General features: G+C 48.7%; 2 protein-coding genes across 2 annotated transcripts in view; one reads left to right on the top strand and one right to left on the bottom strand.

Moving 5' to 3' along the window:
* LOC148435681 (uncharacterized) overlaps positions 1–19,249 on the bottom strand; it is a gene marked incomplete at its 5' end in the record, with an annotated part of 206,932 nt that overhangs the window by 81,700 nt on the left and 105,983 nt on the right.
* The window catches only part of LOC148435682 (uncharacterized), a 91,230-nt gene continuing 79,861 nt past the window's right edge, over positions 7,881–19,249 (top strand). The window contains exon 1 of the mRNA XM_088465648.1: positions 7,881–7,916. The gene's annotated coding sequence lies outside the window, so the exon portion shown is untranslated. The remainder of the gene's footprint in view (positions 7,917–19,249) is intronic.

Genomic DNA, 19,249 nt, shown 5'->3' with positions numbered 1-19,249 from the left:
CTCTGGTCTTAGGGGACAGACTGGAGGCGCTGAGGTGGACACAAGCCCCCATACCCTGTGCGTCCACTAGACCATCAGGGACAGTATCTGGGTGGGAAGCCAGCATCCCAGGGGTTAATCATTAGCCAGGGGAGACAACTTCACTGTTTTAGTGGCTTCTCCCAGCTCAGCGCGCCTTTCCATTGCGTTCTGGCTTTGCTGAGCTACTCTCCTGTGGCCACGCCCACTCTGTGGTCTCCAGCGGCCATTTTCTTGGATGGTACATCGAAGATCTCCCAGGATAGAGCTTGGTCCGGTCCCCCTGCTTACCTCTCCATTTGGATTAGTGTATGCAGCACTATAGCCTTCCCAGACACTGCATCTGGGCAGTTGAATGTAGTGCCAATTTGCAGTATAAAATATATGTAATATATTTCTGCATTGTATGTGACCTATGCTATCGCTGTGTATTTTTTCCTAACTGTCAGCATATATCTATACCTTTCCTCTAATTCTGAGTACAGGTGTAGTTAAGGTGGTTCTTTTACCTCACATATATAAATGATATTATTTGTGAGATCTGTCAGATTCTGTTGTGTGCTGCACTGTGCCATATTTAGGCATAGGGCTCCTGCAGCTTACCCAAGTGTCAGACAGGACCAGTGTGTCGCATACTTAGGCAGTGGGCTCCTGCAGCTTATCCAGACATCAGTCAGGACCAGTGTTTTTAATCTATTACCTGAACATACAGGTGTATTCAGGGGTTTTCCTGTGCCTCACATTTATAGAGCTAAGTATTTGTGAGGTTTTGTCACATACATTCGATGCACTGTGCCATATACGGGCGGTGTGCTCCTGCTGCTTACCCAGGCATAAGACAGGACCAGTATATTGCATTCCTGCTAGTATCCTACATAGATGATGGTTGCATTATTCCCAGTGCCATATTGTGTGCCATTTACTCTGCAGCTATGTCTAGCAAAGACAGGAGTATCAACAGGCATCTGCCCCCATACTGCTATTATACAAGTTGTGTGTGGCAGGCTTAAGTGAGGAGTTTAAGGTTGGCCTAGGTCCACTATTACAGACCGCCTATAATTCCCCCTTTGGGGTTAGTACAGCAGGCCATAATCTCCGCTTTGGGGTTGCCACAACAGGTTCAGGTGATACAGGTATCTCCTATACCCTCACCATGGGTAGACGTACTCTCTAACCCAGTGCAGAGTCTGGTGGCTACATGTAATGCCTTTCACACCAGGTTGCAAGGCGAGAAGCACCTACCCAGTAAACCCTGTACACGTTTTGTGTTATCACAAGATGCTGACCTTTATAACCCTGACTCCCTTCCGGAGGAGGAGAGTGGGTCAAAAATGTATATTCCCACTTTGGTGCGAGCTGTCAGATCCATCTTATTAATAGATGATGAGCCAGCCCCTAAATCCAAGCACCCTCTGTTTAAACGACAGAAAGTAGTTTCAGCAGAATTCCCTCTATTGGCTCATCTAGCTTAACACATGGCTGCAGCCTGGCAATCATCTGGTAAGAGGTTTCAACCACAAAAATGTCTGACCTCATATTACCCTTTTTCTGCGGCTCCATTGGCCAAAATGGGTATCACCCCTTGCGGTGGATTCCTATATTATGCAATTAATTCTAAGCGATACGTTGCCTATTCCTATGGTTACTTCCTTAAAGGATCCTATGGATAGGAAGGTGGAAGCTTGCCTGAAATCAATGTACTCTTTCAGGGGCTGTAGCCCGTCCAACCATGGCTATTGCATGGGTGGCTAAAGCTATAGAGAGCTGGGCTGATGCACTTGAAGATTTTTTTCCCTCAGAAGCTTCTAGGGATCAGATGTCTTTTGTTGCTCATATTCGAGATGCAGCTTCCTATGTTGGAGAAGCAACATTTATTGCCAGTCTCCTAACCTCCAGGGTTTTGGTCGCGACTGTATCTGCCCACCATACCCTGTGGCTGCGCCCATGGAAGGCACATGCGGATTTCAAGATGGGCCTTAAAGGATTACCCTATAATGGGGAGATATTGTTTTGCCCTGACCTTGATAAGATTGTAGCAACTTTGGCAGCATCAAAAATGGCATTTGTGCCTTCAGCTACTTCCACAACAAAACCTCGGACTACATCTTTTAAGTCCATTTGTCCTCAAGGAAAGTCTAAAGGCCAGTCCTTTCCTAGACAGTCGGCCTCCATGAAGGCCGCTATACCCAGAACCAGGCAGACATGGAACACCAGATGCCCTGTTTCTAAACCCGAGGATAAACCCTCAGCCTGACGGGAAGGGCCTTCAACTGGGGGATCCCAGAGTGGGAGGCTGACTTCTTCAATTCACCCAGTGCTAGTTTCAAACCACCACAGATGCTTTTAGTAAGAGAAGTGGTCCCTTACGGGTACGCCCTTTCATTTCTCAGATGGTCTCCCCACCTGTTTTTCTACACAGGCCCTCCTTTAGACCTGAGCAAGGCCTTACAAATCCGAAAAGCTATAAAGTCCTTGCTGCAAGCATGGGTAATTATGCCAGTCCCACTATCTTAGCAAGGGATTGGTTATCATTCTACTCTCTTTTTGGTTTAGAAGCCGAATGGGTCTCATCGGCCTATCTTCAATCTCAAATTGCTGAACAAATTCCTAAAGGTGCCAAGGTTCAGTAGGGAAACCCTATGCTCCATCATCCTAGCTATGGAGCCTGGGGGCTTTATGGTATCGCTGTATATTCAGGACACGTACCTACATGTACTTATAGCACCCTATCATCAGCGTTATCTCCAGTTTGCTATACTACAGCAACACTTCCAATTTCAGGCTCTACCCTTTGGACTGTCCACAGCTCCACCGGTGTCTACCAGAATTATGGCTATCATGGCAGCCCACCTGCATGTTCAGGGTATCAGACTGCTACCGTATAGGGATGAACTCCTGCTCTTAGCTTTAAAGCCATCTACAGCTAACCATTGCTTTCCTTCACAAGCATGGAAGGTTAATCAATTTGAAAAAGTCCTCCCTGACTCCCTCACAGAGAATGATTCATCTGGGAACCTTGCTGGATTCTCAGGATCAGAGAATCTTCTGACCTCAAACAAGATCTCCACTCTTCAACTACAAGTGCGCAGATGTCTCCACAGTCGCCAAGTGGCCACCCACTCAGCAATGCAGGTTCTGGGATCCATGGTGCCCACCTTTGACATGGTGGAATATGCTCAGTTCCATTCCAGGCTTTTACTAAGACTGATCCTCTCCAGTTGGAATGGGTTTCCCCATCGGATGAATGCTTAGATGAGGATTCTCTCTCTGGAGGTGCATCTGTTTCTATCTGGGTTGCTACAGCCATCTCATCTAACCAAGAGTCACCCCTTTTGGATCCCGGACTGGGTAATCCTAACAACGGATGCCAGTCTCCGGGGCTTGGGCGTAGTGACCGTTCAACACTCTTTTCAGGGCTGTTGGACATTGGTAGATTCAACCCTGCCAATCAACATATTGGAACTTCGAGCTGTCTAAAGGGCCCTCACAATGGCCCAGCACATACTTCATGGAAAACCTGTACAGGTTCAGTCCGACAGTGTGGCAATAGTGGTTTACATCAGTCATCAAGGAGGCACTCGAAGTCGGGCAGCAATGGCATAAGTGTCACACATTCTGACATGGGCCGAGGGTCACCTCCCGGCCATCTCTGCAGTGTTAATTCCAGGAGTTCTCAATTGGGAAGCAGACTTCCTCAGCTGTCACGGCGTGCATCCATAGGACTGGTCTCTTCACCAAGCGGTGTTTCAACTTCTAGTGAGCAGATGGGGCCTCCCAGAGGTGGACCACATGGCCTCCCAACACAATCACAAACTGCTGGTCTACAGGTCCAGACCTAGAGATGCTGAAGCAACCTTCGGAGACGCATTGTCAGTGAAGTGGACATTCTAATTTGCGTACCTGTTCCCTCTGGTCTCCTTTCTTGCTTGAGTTCTTCGGAAGTTCAAACAAGATGGAGGTACTGTCCTGCTGGTGGCTCCAGCTTGACCCAGACAGCATTGGTACTTAGATCTTCGAAGTCTCTCCATGGATACTCCGTTCCTGCTGCCTCAATGTCTGGACCTGTTGTCTCAGGGTCCTTGCCTTTACCCGGACCATCTGTCTTTGACTTTCTGCTCTTGAGACATCCCTCCTAAGGTCCAAAGGATTCTCTGGCTCTGTCATCAACACGATGCTTAGAGCGCGTAAGCCAGCTTCTGCCGGGATCTACCTCAGGGTGTGGCATACATATTTCCATTGGTGTCGTACCAGTAGCTACGATCCTCAAGTGTTTAGGATTTCCAGAGTCCTAGCATTCCTTCAAGCTGGATTGGGTCTAGCCCTTCGCCTGGCCTCGCTGAAAGTGCAGGTCTTTGCACTGTCAGTATGGTTCCAAGGTAGAATTGCTCTACTTCCGGATATCCAGACCTTCCTTAATGGTGTTCTCTGGATTCAATCTCCCTTTGTCCCCCTAGGGGCTCCTTGGGATTTGGCAGTAGTTCTTCGGGCCCTCCATTTGAACCACTAGATTTGGTAGTACTTACGTGGTTAACAGCTTGGACTCTCTTTCTTATTGCTATGGGCAACATCTCTTTTAAACCTCACTTCTAAAAACTCTCTCTTTAGTAAATTTACCCCTTAGAGTCTGATTCAAAGATGGACGCTAATGTGATCGTAGCTGTGAACATATGCTAATAGTTCCTAAGCTTCCCCGAGCATAAGGACGCCCACCGTTGCCTTCCCATATGTGTACGGTGTAGCTTACCTGCGTAAATATCAGTAACATCGACACACATCAAGTAGCCATCTTGCCCTTGCGGTAGATCTGACCAGCCGCAAACACTGCAGCTCTCCTGACACTCAGAGATCAAATGCAAACGCAGCGGTGAATTTATGCATGCCCATGTCACGGTCAGACACGCCTGTGTTTTTCTGACCACTTCCCGTTATTTCCCCCAAACGCTGACTAGCTATCATTCACTTTGTGAATGGGTCCTCCATGCGTTAAAAATCGAAAAACAATGACATGTGCGCAGTGCGCCTTATACACATGCACAATGGCAAACAATCACTCAATCTGCGTAAAAGTCGCAATTGCGTCATCTCTGTATCAGGGCCTTAGTACATACACAGTTTGGGGTTCTGACCAGGTGGATTTCCCAAGGCACGGCACGCAGCTCAGGTGAGGTCACAGATAGGCACATGGAGATGGAACCATGGGCCCCAGGCAATAGTGCCATTTGGTCTCACTATGATCCGCCACTGCGTGTACCCCAAAGCATGCCCTTGTGCTATTACCCCCTGCCCTTTCTCCATGCAACATGTCATGTACAGATCTATCTTACATGTGATGTGAATGAAGCATTATATTTGATGTTGGGTGCTGCATAGTGATACGTATCCCTCACACCCCCAAAACAGCCATTTATCCTCTGCCTTTGAGCTTCCTGCTCTCTTCCATGTCCAAGGAAAATTGTTGCAGGAAGCCAGGTGCTCCCTTCTGTCGTCAAGGCTCCCACAGAGGCGTGGAGGAGGTAAGGATCCTGCTCGGCCCTGAGAAAATGGCGGACAGCTGTAAACCAGACCACGCAGGTCGACTTGACTGGCAGAAGCATTAGAATATATTAGATTCTATTTCTAGACAGACTCCTGCGACCAGACGATAGTAACATTGTGGGGAGATAAAGGGGATAGCTGCGGTAAACCAAAATCATAGTGGACTGTAAAAAGCTGCCATGTATAGACACAGGCCGGGTAAGGACTGCAAAGCAGACACAAAAGGTAGAGCAGCCCACAGTGTATAAGTAGCAGTCCACTCCTGTGTCAGGCTTGTCTCAGTGGTGAAAGGGAGAAGGTGCTGGATAGGTAAAGCACCTCCCCCATGGGCACTGCACTCTACTTCTCCTGTACCATAATTGCGCACTCCTGGAAGATCTAGGAGACACCTGAATTTGGGGGAGAGTTGGGAAAATCCCCCGAATCTGACCAGTTGACAGGATGCTGGTGTTGATGAATCGTGTTATTGCAAACCCACCCCAAGCATCGCAAAACCGCTATTCCCAGCAAAACATCACCGCTACGACGCAATTTGTGGTGCTCCGCCACCGTTTCACCCATCTGTTTCCACCTCTCCCAAACTGAGAATTTCAAAAGTTGGCGACTACGTCCTGTGTGTGTTCCAGAATCAGGGTTAGTGGCATACATGCCTGCTCTCCCGGAATGGCCCGGAAGTTCCCAAAAATTGAGTGGCGCTCCAGGCTGCCCGGAAAAGTAGGCAACCCCCCCCATCCCATCCGCAGCAAATGGGGGAGGTGATGACGCAATGCATGCAAAATCATGTCACTGTGGTCTCAAACCCCTGCCTCACAATGCCAGGGACGAGGCCACTAGCAGGGACAACAAAGATACGATCGCAGTCATGCCTCCACCCCAAAATTACATTATCTCCCCGCCACACCCCCCTTATGCCACTTCATGCCTCCTCGCCGGAGAAGCCTGGTTGCCCCCTCTTAGAGGGAGAGAGCTAAATGTAGGTAAGTATGGTTAGACAGGGGTGAAAAACAAATAGAACATTTAATTACTGTAAACACTATTTGGAATATGTTATAATGTTATAGATGCCCCCATGTACAGGAATATACCCCGTGATGATGATAATCCTGCTCCATAGGAGAGGTTTTGTGTTTTTTTGAGTTTCAGAAGTGAAGACGCTGGGAAGTGAAGCCCCGCCCCCCTTAGTACATAGCCGGCCCCCCTCCCCTAACAATTCCTCCCCACCCCCCCTTAGTACATAGCCATCCCCCCTCCCCTCTCCCAACAATTCCTCCCCTCTCCGGCGGTTCAAATCCCGACACCAGTACCCCCCCCTCCCCCTAACCCTCCCAGGGGGTGCCTAACCCTAACCTCCCCCCAGGAGCCCCTAAACCTAACATTCCCCCCCTGCGGCTGTCCGCTCGCGACGCCCGGCTTACCTTCGTTCGATATGCCGGGCGTCAGTATTTTGGTGGGTGGATAATGATAGGCATCGGAATTTCGACGACTATCATTAGTCCCATGCCGGGATTGCACAGTCGGGAAGCCAGCGGTCGGTATTTCGACCGTCGGATTCTTGACTACCTCCCGTTGAAACACCCTTCTTATCAATTATCTAGTTCAACACAGGTGACTGCAATAATAAATTAGATGGGAAGTCCATTAGTAGTGTTTTGTACCTGATGTAACGGGTCATGTTGGAGGGTAGAAGTCACTACCTCATACAGACAGTAACTGTACAGCACCAGCCACACATGTCCAGTCCCCCACCCCAGAGACCCCCTAGTAACACCCTGACCTCCCCTCCCCCCACTAACTGTACAGCACCAGCACACACCTGTCCCCCTCCCTTGACAACCCCTAGTAACACCCTGACCTCCCCCCACTAACTGTACAGCACCAGCACACACCTGTCCCCCTCCCTTGACAACCCCTAGTAACACCCTGACCTCCCCCCACTAACTGTACAGCACTAGCACACACCTGTCCCCCTCCCCAGAGACCACCCAGTAGCACCTTGACCTCCCCTCCCCCCACTAACAGTACAACACCAGCAGACACCTTTTCTCCTCCCTGACACCCCCCTGAGTCTGGCCTAACCTCTGCCACCTCTCCCTAATCTGTCAGGAGGTGCCACTCACATATGAGGATGAACACAAACTACGGGCCCCAAAAAAATGGCCGCCGCTCTCCCGGTGACTACATGACCGAGAACAAAAGCGGATTCATTGGTAAACAAGATAATGGCCGCTTCCTAATGACATAAATTAATGTCTTTTCCATGGTGATCAGATACTATAGGGCCTTTCAACATCTTGTTTTATACTTTATAGTTCCTGTTACTAGACATGTCCTCAGTCGCGGAGGACGGCGGCCATTTTCTTGTGGTATGTACTTTGCCCTCCGGACATCTTTTCCAGACTCCCCCGATATATACTATATATAATATAGTGTATGTGTTTCCAGGAGCAGGAGCTGTGTTACAGGTACCAGGCCTGTCCTTTATTATTACTGCTGTCACTAATAGTATTATTATTATGTATGAGGTGTAATGCTGGGCAGTGACTGTGGGTATGGGGGGTATATGTTCCGGACATGAGGAAGTATAAGGTGTGCCCAGGACTGTATGTATGTGGTGTAATGCTGGGCAGTGACTGTGGGTATGGGGGGTATATGTGCTGGACATGAGGATGTATAAGGTTCCACAGAGAGGGCCACTTCGCGGGGTGCGTGTCCGAAAAGGGTGTGGGGTTTCGTTGAAAGGGGCGGGGCATATTGGAAATGGGGCAGAGCCACGTGGCAACCCCCATTACGTCACTATAGGGGGTGTGCCCAGCTCTCTCCGAGATGCTGGGCAGCCCCCAGGCTCTCCCTACAAAGGTGAACAGATGCCGTGCGCACGGCATCTGTTCACCTTCTGCACACCATCTCAGTGGTATGTACTCTCCCCAACTTCCCCCCCACCGCGGGACACTGCGGCCCGCGGGAGGGACAGTGGGACAGTCCCAGAAAAACGGGACTGTCCAGCTAAATGCGGGACAGTTGGGAGGCAAGGGTGTGGGGGTATATGTGCTGGGCATGAGGCTGTATAAGGTGTGCCCAGGACTGTATGTATGAGGTGTAATGCTGGGCGATGTCTGTGGGTATGGGGGGTATATGTGCCGGACATGAGGCTGTATAAGGTGTGCCCAGGACTGTATGTAGGAGGTGTAATGCTGGGCAGTGACTGTGGGTATGGGGGTATATGTGCTGGGCATGAGGAAGTATAATGTGTGCCCAGGACTGTAACTGGTCTTTCTGTGTTTCATATTTCTTCTTCAGGGTCATTAGAGCTCCACAGGGAGACAATGGGGTGTAGGTAGTACTTGGAGGACTGGACACCAACAGCAAAGCTTTTTCCTGTCCCAGGATGCTCCGGTCCTTCCCCCCCTATACCCCGCCCACAGCGGGCAACTCAGTTTCGTTGGTGTCCTTCAGGAGCTGGATCACCGTTAGAACATTGGGGCTGCTATTAAGTAGCCTAAGCTTTATTTTTATGATTTATTTTCATATTTACTACAACAGAGCAACAGCACTAGACAGTCCCCTGGGCGTCTGCACTGCTGCTCCCTCACCTCTCCGCGGCGCTGTGACACCAGCGTTCGGTTAGGTACTTCCGGCCGGGCTCTTGGGGAAACCTAGCTAGCAGGGCTCCTCGGACCCCCAGAGTGCAGCCAGGACTCAAGGGGACCGGTAAGGCGAATCTCCGCTTGCGGGGACCCGCGTCTATGCGCAGTCTTGCCTCCGGTCTCTGGAGACAGACCGGAGGCGCTGATGTGGACACCGGTGCGTTCGGGACTCCACTAGACCACCGGGGCATATATATACTGGCGCACAAATAACGGCCAGGGACCGGTGGTTTATGTCCGCATAGGGGAGAAGCTCCTCTCCCTGCGGCCCCTCCCCCAGCTCTGGGCGCTATTCCACTGCGGTCTTGCCGCCCCTGAGCTGCTCTTTCCCTCACCCTCTGCCCCTCTGAGACTCACGGCAGCCATTTACAGCATCAGCCTCAGGTCTCCGGGAAAGCTAGGTCCTGTCTCCCTGTATACCTGTCCCAAGATTATACAGCGCTATATCCTACCAGTCACTGCCATCTGTGTAGTTGATTTTATTGCCCATTGTAGTTATATTTTATACTCTGCATTGTATGTGACTTTTGCTAGCGCTGCTGTCTGTTTCCTTTTTTCTCAATCTGTCAGCTTATACCTTTCCCTTTTATTTCATTATAACCATGGAATACTGAGGTATAGGGGGTTCACTGTACCTCACATCTCCCTATATTTGTGAGGGCTATCACATACTATATATCGGTGTTACGCTCTACACTGTGCCATATTGCACATATATCTGGGTTGCTCACTGCACTTGCCAGATCGTGTGTTACATTATTCTTGCAGCTATGTCTGGCAAAGACAAGAATAACAAGCAGCCTGCTTTTCCCACTCTGGTGTCTTGCAAGTCCTGCTTAGCAGACTTAGCTTCAGAGGATCTCATTCAGGATGGTCTTTGTGCATCTTGTTTTACGGCACCTGGCCCATAAGCCCCAGTGTCCTCTCCTTGGGACCCCCCCAATGGCTACTTTTTCACAGGTGTTGGGGACATTAGCAATACCTGTGGTAGATGCCCCTATGGGATGGCCACAGCAGGTGCTCCCTGCAAATCCTTTGCCTCCCCCATGTGTAGATGCACTTTCTACCTCAGTGCAGAGTCTGGCGGATATTTCTACAGCCTTCCAACAAAGGGATGCAATCTGGAAACCGGCTGCCTTAATACCGACAGCCGGCTTCCCGACTGTCATATCCCGGCGAGGGTGTAATGCTGGGCGTCTAGATGTAGATGCCTGACATTTTCCCGACGCCGGGAGACAGGCGCCCAGCATCCCGATCGAAGGGATGCCAGGCGCCGCGAACGGACAGCCTTGTGGGGGGAGGGTTAGGTTTAGGACACCCGGGGGGACTTAGGGTTAGGCACCCCCCGGGAGGGTTAGGCTAGGGGGAGGGAGGGTTAGGGTTAGGCACCCCCGGGGGGGACTTAGGGTTAGGCACCCCCCAGGGGGACTTAGGTTTAGGAATCGGGGAAGGGGGGGTTAGGGTTAGGCACTTGGGGGGGACGTTAGGGTTAGGCACCCCTCAGGAGGGTTAGGTTAGGTTAGTTTATACTTACCTTAGGGACGATTGGGATTTCCAGCGCTGTCGGGCTTCCGCTGCTGGGAACTCTGCATATGTTGGCCTGCCGCTGCCATGTGGCCGGCGTTATTTCATACCGATTCCCCAACAGATGCTGCAAAAGGAGAGACCCTTACCTAGTAAACCTACTAAGCGTGTTATCTTCCCAGTCCACCCAGCTATCAGATTCTGATATGTCATCTGGGGAGGCAGAAGACGCAGATCTCTCTCACTCTGACTACCCCTTGGGAGAGGAGGAGCCCCCCTCTAAGTTAAATATACCTGCACTTGTGAGAGCTGTAAAATGTATCCTTCAAATAGAAGAGGCAGAACCCACTCCTAAGGCAAAAGAGCCTCTATTTAAGCAACAGAAGGTAGTTTTGCGAGACTTCCCTCACTCAGATCAGCTATCTGATCATATGAGTGAGGTATGGAATATGCCCAGTAAAAAGTTTCAGCTGCCTAAACGCGTTACTTTTACCCTCTTCCAGCTACTGATTGCACTAAATGAGAAGTTCCCCCTGCAGTGGATTCCCACGTTACACGTCTAGTTAAGAACGCTACCTCACCTATCCATACTGCAACCACCTTAATGGAGACTACAAATAGAAGGATTGAAGCTTGCCTGAAATCTATATACTCTCTTACAGAAGCTATTACTTGTCCTGCCAGGGCTACGGCCTGGGTGGCAAAAGCCATTGAGAAATCATAGGGTGGTGAGGCGCGCTCTTATGTGGGGAGTGGGAGTGTGTGCTGCGTGTGGGTGTGTACGGAATGTCTAAAGGAGAGACTGAGTCGGTAAAGTTGGGTCAAAACTCTTTATTTTGGTAGGCACAGTGTTGCTTGAGAATCAATTGACCCTGGGGTGTAAGGGGGTGTGGATAGATGCGTGCACGGGGGGGAAGTTGGGTGGGCCCTTTTAGGGGGCTCCTTACCGTGCAGTTCTCGACCAGCACGGAATCCCTGCTGGACCTTTGGTCAACAGTCTTATCGCCCGGCAAATGTGGTATGGAGGGTGTGGAGGCGGCGTCCCGCACAGTGTGCAACTTACCTACAGGTAGGTGCCTGGGATGGCGTTGCGATATGGGGATGATGGTATTCGGCAGTCTCTGGTTGTTGTGCAGCGTTGTGGTTGTGGACTGTTGTTTCCTGTCCTGTATCTCTTGGAGCGGTTTTTGCCACGTGTTTGATGGTGATGGTGATAGCATACTTGATGGCAGACTGGAGATGTCTGCGTAGGCTCAGTGTCTGTACCCGGTAGGGTGGGCGGACTTTGACGGGCTGGCGGCACCTGGGATCGGTGTGCACGCTTCTGCCGATGCGAAGGTTCCGCGTGTGCCGGCGGGACGACCGGTGGTGGGAGCTTGGTGGGTGCTTCTGGAAGCCGGGTGTGCCTGTACCCGGGTAGAGAGTGAGTTGCGGCGGGGTAGCGGCTCCGAGGTGCGGGAGGCGCGCTGCCGGCCGGATCTAATGCCGCGTGTGCTGGCAGGGCAGACCGGTGCGGAGTCTGGCGGCTGCTCCCGGCTCCTAACAGTGAGGTCACTGGGTTGCCGCCGGAAGTGGTATGTGCACAAGGTGGGGGTGCCGCTCGCCGGAGGTGCTGGCGGCTCCTTGTGACGCACCACCCTGCGTGCAGCTAGGGGATAGGTAAAGCTGAGCAGGGTGAGGGCTTTGTTTAGTATACGATGGTAGGTGTGGGTTTGACTTTGTCCAGGAATGATGATGTTTGTCCATGCAAGATGACGTTTTGCCTCTTTCTGAGTTCCGTTTTTTTTGAGGGAACAATCTGAACTCAGCGTGCAAACTCGAACCTATCCGAGCCTGCACAACCCTAATATATATATATATATATATATATATATATATATATATTATATATATATATACTGTATGGAATCGGTATGATTTACCGCCGGACCCATGCCCGGCGGTTGGAATCCCGACAGCGGCATCCCGGCAGAGAATAAAATCCCGATTGTCCAAGGTAAGTATTCTCTAACCTAATTCTACCCCCTAACCCTCCCTTAGGGGTGCCTAACCCTAACCTTCCCCCCAAGTGCCTAACCCTAATCCCCCCTCTAAGTGCCTAAACCTAACCCCCCCTTCCCCACCGCCTAAAGGGAGGGTGCCTAACCCTAAATCCCCCTCGGGGGTACCTAACGCTAACCCTGCCTTCCCCTAGCCTAAACCTAACCTCTCGGGGGGGTGCCTAACCCTAAGTCCTCCCGGGAACCCTAAACCTAACCCTCCCCCCCAGCTATACGCGCTCGGTGCCCGGCATCTAGATTTAGACGCCTGTCATTTAACCCTCGCCAGGATTAAGCAGTCGGGAAGCCGGCTGTCAGGATTAGGTCCGCCGGCTTCCCGACTTCATACCATGTGTATATATACATATAATATTTAATATATATTCTTAGACTATTGACTGTTGGAGAAAGTGACATGAGGATCTGATGTGTTCTGTATAAATCACTAAGTCACTGAGGATGGATATTATAGACCGGAGTCACAGAAGCTAATACATATCGCCCTGGAGATCATCCAGCTGCTGACTGGGGAGGTGAGGGGGTCTGGGAATGTCACTGTTACATCACATATAGCTATAATAATAATAATAATACAAGGACATGACTGGGGAGGTGAGGGGATCTGGGAGTGTCACTGTGACATCACTTACAGTGCCTTGCAAAAGTATTCACACCCCATTTGCATTTTCCATGTTTTGTTGCCTAACAACCTGGAATTAAAATGGATTGTTTGAAGGTGTGTATCATTTAATTCACAGAACATGCCTACAACTGTGAAGTTGTGTTTTTTTTAATATTGTGAATCAAACAACATTTAGGACAACATAACAGAAAACATCAGCGTGCATAACTATTCCACCCCCTAAAGTCAGTACTTTGTCGAGCCACCTTTTACAGCAATCACAGCTGCAAGTCGCTTTGGATAAGTGTGGCCGGAGGCAGGCCACACGGGGTTAATGGCTGCCACAACACTGATGGGGTTAACCCCGTGCTGTGCCGCCATTTTTAAAAGGACAAAAAGGCGCCAGGCACCCATTGTAAATATCAACACTCAGCGCGTAGCGCAGAGTATACCAGTGTTTTTAATGTTCTATATGCAGCGGCCTGGACTTGCTGCACTGGGGGAGTGTAGGTAGAGTGTGTCATGGCCGCTGCGGGACAGGGAGTGCCAGCTCCCACTGCGACCAGCGCTGAAACAGTTACGGTCCCAGTGAGGACACAGTTTAAAAGCACACTGCACATGGTTTATGATAAACTATATTAAAATATGTATTGCTGTAATGCACTGCAGCTGATCTGCAATGCATTAGTGCATGAAGCAGAGTATATTTAATAGGCTATGCACTATATGGTAAATGTATATTTTGTAGAGAAAATGCACTTCTTGAATATATGTCTGTATAAGACATGACCAGCCTCTGTGTCTGCAGATACTAGATGCTGATTGTGATTCCCTTAGCAGGAGGTCTGATGAAGAGGCTTGACTGGAAGTTCTCTGTGTGAAGGTGTGAATGGTGTCATATAGCCAAACCCTTCATGTACAGAACTTCCTTTGAAAAGACAATCTGTTTTTAAGAACCTTTTGGATGTCACTGAATAGTGTTAAGGTTGGAAATGCCAAACTGATTGATGATGTCATTTACTATTTCCTGGGAAATGTTATATCAACATTTTAGGAGACAGTATAATGTATGATAAATCAGTTTGTGTTGGTGGATTAGGAAGGAGGATATTGAGTGACTCCTTTGAAATGTAATATGTTGTTAATTTATGTTTTCTAAGCTAGAATGATTGGCTAGAAGGAACACAGGGTGGATTTGCCCCCCTGTGATGTTGTGTGTAAGAATTACATAAAAAGAGGGACTGTTAGCCCTGTATATGTACAACCCTGTAACTTCTTTGAGAAGAAGAGCTGCTGATAAGATTCCTGTATGTGGTACATCTTTGGAAATCCTTTGTGGAGAATTGCTGTTTGATTTCTGTGTGATATTCCCCTTCAGGCGGAAGGGAAGATCTTCTTTAAGACTTTGAGCAATAAACATCTTGCCTGAATTCAATTGTATCTCAATCCTGCGACAAACAGAATTGCGCAAAACGCTATTCCGTTCTCCTGCTGTTCTGGGTAAGAGCTCCGTGTCTCCAAGTTCAAGCCCTCTGCCAAGCTACCGTGCAGACCTGGTCCATTGCGAGGGATCAGGTGGGAACAGCCGACACCAAACAGGAGGTGTGTCCGCAGTTAGTCAAACGCATACGCAGCAGAAGCGGTTCCAGGTGCCTAGGCAAGAGCCCGATTGTACGTAAAAAGCGGTTCCAAACGCCGATGGTAGAGTTTGGTGGTGGCAGCATCGTTACACGCCCACGGCGCAGTGGGCGGAGTCAGTGACAGGCGGTCACTGACGGTGAGTGGGAGTCCAAAAGCGCTAACCCGTGACCAGGGCCGGCCTAGGTGAAAGGCGTCAAGTCTCTATGAGCTTGCCACATCTTGCCCCTGGGATTTTTGCCCATTCCTCAAGGCAAAACTGCTCCAGCTCCTTCATGTTGGATGGTTTCCGCTTGTGAAAAGCAATCTTCAAGTCTGACCACAGATTCTCAACTGGATTGAGATTTGGGCTTTGACTAGGCCATTCCAACACATTTAAATGTTTCCTCTTAAACCACTCGAGTGTTGCTTTAGCAGTATGCTTCGGGTAATTGTCCTGCTGGAAGGTGAACCTCCGTACCAGTCTCAAATCACAGGCAGACTGAAACAGGTTTTGCTCAAGAATATCCCTATATTTAGCACCATCCATCTTTCCCACGACTCAAATCAGTTTCCCAGTCCCTGCTGCTGAAAAACATTCCCACAGCATGAAGCTGCCATCACTTGGGGTGATGGGATGTGTTGGGTTTGCACCAGACATAGCGTTTTCCTTGGTGGCCAGAAAGATAAATTTTAGTCTCATCTGCCATGGGCACATTCCGCCATACATTTGGAGAGTCGCCCACATGCCTGTTGGCAAACTCAAATCGTGTCTTATTTTTATCACTAAGTAATGGCTTTTTTCTGGTCACTCTTCCATAAAGCCCAGCTCTATGGAGTGTATGGCTTATTGTGGTCACATGCACAGATACACCAGTCTCTGCTGTGGAACTCTGCAGCTCCTTCAGGGTTACCTTTGGTCTCTGTCCTGCGTCTCTGATTAATGCCCTTCTTGCCCGGTCTGTGAGTTTTGGTGGGTGGCCCTCTCTTGGCAGGTTTGTTGTGGTACCATGTTCTTTCCATTTGATGATGATGGATTTGATGGTGCTCCGGGGGATCGTCAAAGATTTGGATATTTTTTTATAACCCCACCCAGAATTGTACTTCTCAAAAACTTTGTTTGGAGAGCTCCTTGGTCCTCATGGTGTGATGCCTCTTGCTTAGCGGTGTTGCAGCCTCTGGGGCCTTTCAGAAAAGGTGTGCTTATACTGACAGATCATGTGACACTTAGATGTCACACAGGTGGACTTCATTTCACTAATTATGTGACTTCTGAAGGTAATTGGTTGCACCAGAACTTTTGAGGGGCTTCATAGCAAAGGGGGTGATTACATATGCACATGCCAATTTTCAGAATTTTATTTAGAAAGATTCTTTTTCTTTATATTTTTCTCATTTCACTTCACCAAATTAGACTATTTTGTGCAGATCCATCACATAAAATTCAGATGAAAAAATAAAATAATAATTACAGGTTGTAATGTAACAAAAAAGGTAAAAAAACCAAGGGGGGTGAATACTTTTACAAGGCGATGTATATCTATAGTAATAATACAGGGACATGACTGGGGAGGTGAGGGGATCTGGGAGTGTCACAGTGACATCACTTATATCTATAGTAATAATACAGGGACATGACTGGGGAGGTGAGGGGATCTGGGAGTGTCACAGTGATATCACTTATATCTATAGTAATAATACAGGGACATGACTGGGGAGGTGAATACTTTTACAAGGCGATGTATATCTATAATAATAATACAGGGACATGACTGGGGGAGGTGAGGGGATCTGGGGGTGTCACAGTGACATCATTTATATCTATAGTAATAATACAGGGACATGACTGGGGAGGTGAGGGGATCTGGGAGTGTCACAGTGACATCACTTATATCTATAGTAATAATACAGGGACATGACTGGGGAGGTGAGGGGATCTGGGAGTGTCACAGTGACATCACTTATATCTATAGTAATAATACAGGGACATGACTGGGGAGGTGAGGGGATCTGGGAGTGTCACAGTGACATCACTTATATCTATAGTAATAATACAGGGACATGACTGGGGAGGTGGGGGGATCTGGGAGTGTCACAGTGACATCACTTATATCTATAGTAATAATACAGGGACATGACTGGGGAGGTGAGGGGATCTGGGAGTGTCACAGTGATATCACTTATATCTATAGTAATAATACAGGGACATGACTGGGGAGGTGAATACTTTTACAAGGCGATGTATATCTATAATAATAATACAGGGACATGACTGGGGGAGGTGAGGGGATCTGGGGGTGTCACAGTGACATCATTTATATCTATAGTAATAATACAGGGACATGACTGGGGAGGTGAGGGGATCTGGGAGTGTCACAGTGACATCACTTATATCTATAGTAATAATACAGGGACATGACTGGGGAGGTGAGGGGATCTGGGAGTGTCACAGTGACATCACTTATATCTATAGTAATAATACAGGGACATGACTGGGGAGGTGAGGGGATCTGGGAGTGTCACAGTGACATCACTTATATCTATAGTAATAATACAGGGACATGACTGGGGAGGTGAGGGGATCTGGGAGTGTCACAGTGACATCACTTATATCTATAGTAATAATACAGGGACATGACTGGGGAGGTGAGGGGATCTGAGAGTGTCACAGTGACATCACTTATATCTATAGTAATAATACAGGGACATGACTGGGGAGGTGATGGGGATCTGGGAGTGTCACAGTGACATCACTTATATCTATAGTAATAATACAGGGACATGACTGGGGAGGTGAGGGGATCTGGGAGTGTCACAGTGATATCACTTATATCTATAGTAATAATACAGGGACATGACTGGGGAGCTGAGGGGATCTGGGAGTGTCACAGTGACATCACTTATATCTATAGTAATAATACAGGGACATGACTGGGGAGCTGAGGGGATCTGGGAGTGTCACAGTGATATCACTTATATCTATAGTAATAATACAGGGACATGACTGGGGAGGTGAATACTTTTACAAGGCGATGTATATCTATAATAATAATACAGGGACATGACTGGGGGAGGTGAGGGGATCTGGGGGTGTCACAGTGACATCATTTATATCTATAGTAATAATACAGGGACATGACTGGGGAGGTGAGGGGATCTGGGAGTGTCACAGTGACATCACTTATATCTATAGTAATAATACAGGGACATGACTGGGGAGGTGAGGGGATCTGGGAGTGTCACAGTGACATCACTTATATCTATAGTAATAATACAGGGACATGACTGGGGAGGTGAGAGGATCTGGGAGTGTCACAGTGACATCACTTATATCTATAGTAATAATACAGGGACATGACTGGGGAGGTGAGGGGATCTGGGGGTGTCACAGTGACATCATTTATATCTATAGTAATAATACAGGGACATGACTGGGGAGGTGAGGGGATCTGGGGGTGTCACAGTGACATCATTTATATCTATAGTAATAATACAGGGACATGACTGGGGAGGTGAGAGGATCTGGGAGTGTCACAGTGACATCACTTATATCTATAGTAATAATACGGGGACATGACTGGGGAGGTGAGGGGATCTGGGAGTGTCACAGTGACATCACTTATATCTATAGTAATAATACGGGGACATGACTGGGGAGGTGAGGGGATCTGGGAGTGTCACAGTGACATCACTTATATCTATAGTAATAATACAGGGACATGACTGGGGAGGTGAGGGGATCTGGGAGTGTCACAGTGACATCACTTATATCTATAGTAATAATACAGGGACATGACTGGGGAGGTGAGGGGATCTGGGGGTGTCACAGTGACATCACTTATATCTATAGTAATAATACAGGGACATGACTGGGGAGGTGAGGGGATCTGGGAGTGTCACAGTGACATCACTTATATCTATAGTAATAATACAGGGACATGACTGGGGAGGTGAGGGGATCTGGGAGTGTCACAGTGACATCACTTATATCTATAGTAATAATACAGGGACATGACTGGGGAGGTGAGAGGATCTGGGAGTGTCACAGTGACATCACTTATATCTATAGTAATAATACAGGGACATGACTGGGGAGGTGAGGGGATCTGGGGGTGTCACAGTGACATCATTTATATCTATAGTAATAATACAGGGACATGACTGGGGAGGTGAGGGGATCTGGGGGTGTCACAGTGACATCATTTATATCTATAGTAATAATACAGGGACATGACTGGGGAGGTGAGGGG

Source organism: Taudactylus pleione, unplaced genomic scaffold, assembly GCF_031769625.1.
Source record: "Taudactylus pleione unplaced genomic scaffold, aTauple2 ptg002080l, whole genome shotgun sequence".
Taxonomy (NCBI): Eukaryota; Metazoa; Chordata; class Amphibia; order Anura; family Myobatrachidae; genus Taudactylus; species Taudactylus pleione.
The sequence above is the reverse complement of the archived record's forward strand: the minus strand, read 5'-3'. Positions and strand labels throughout refer to the sequence as shown.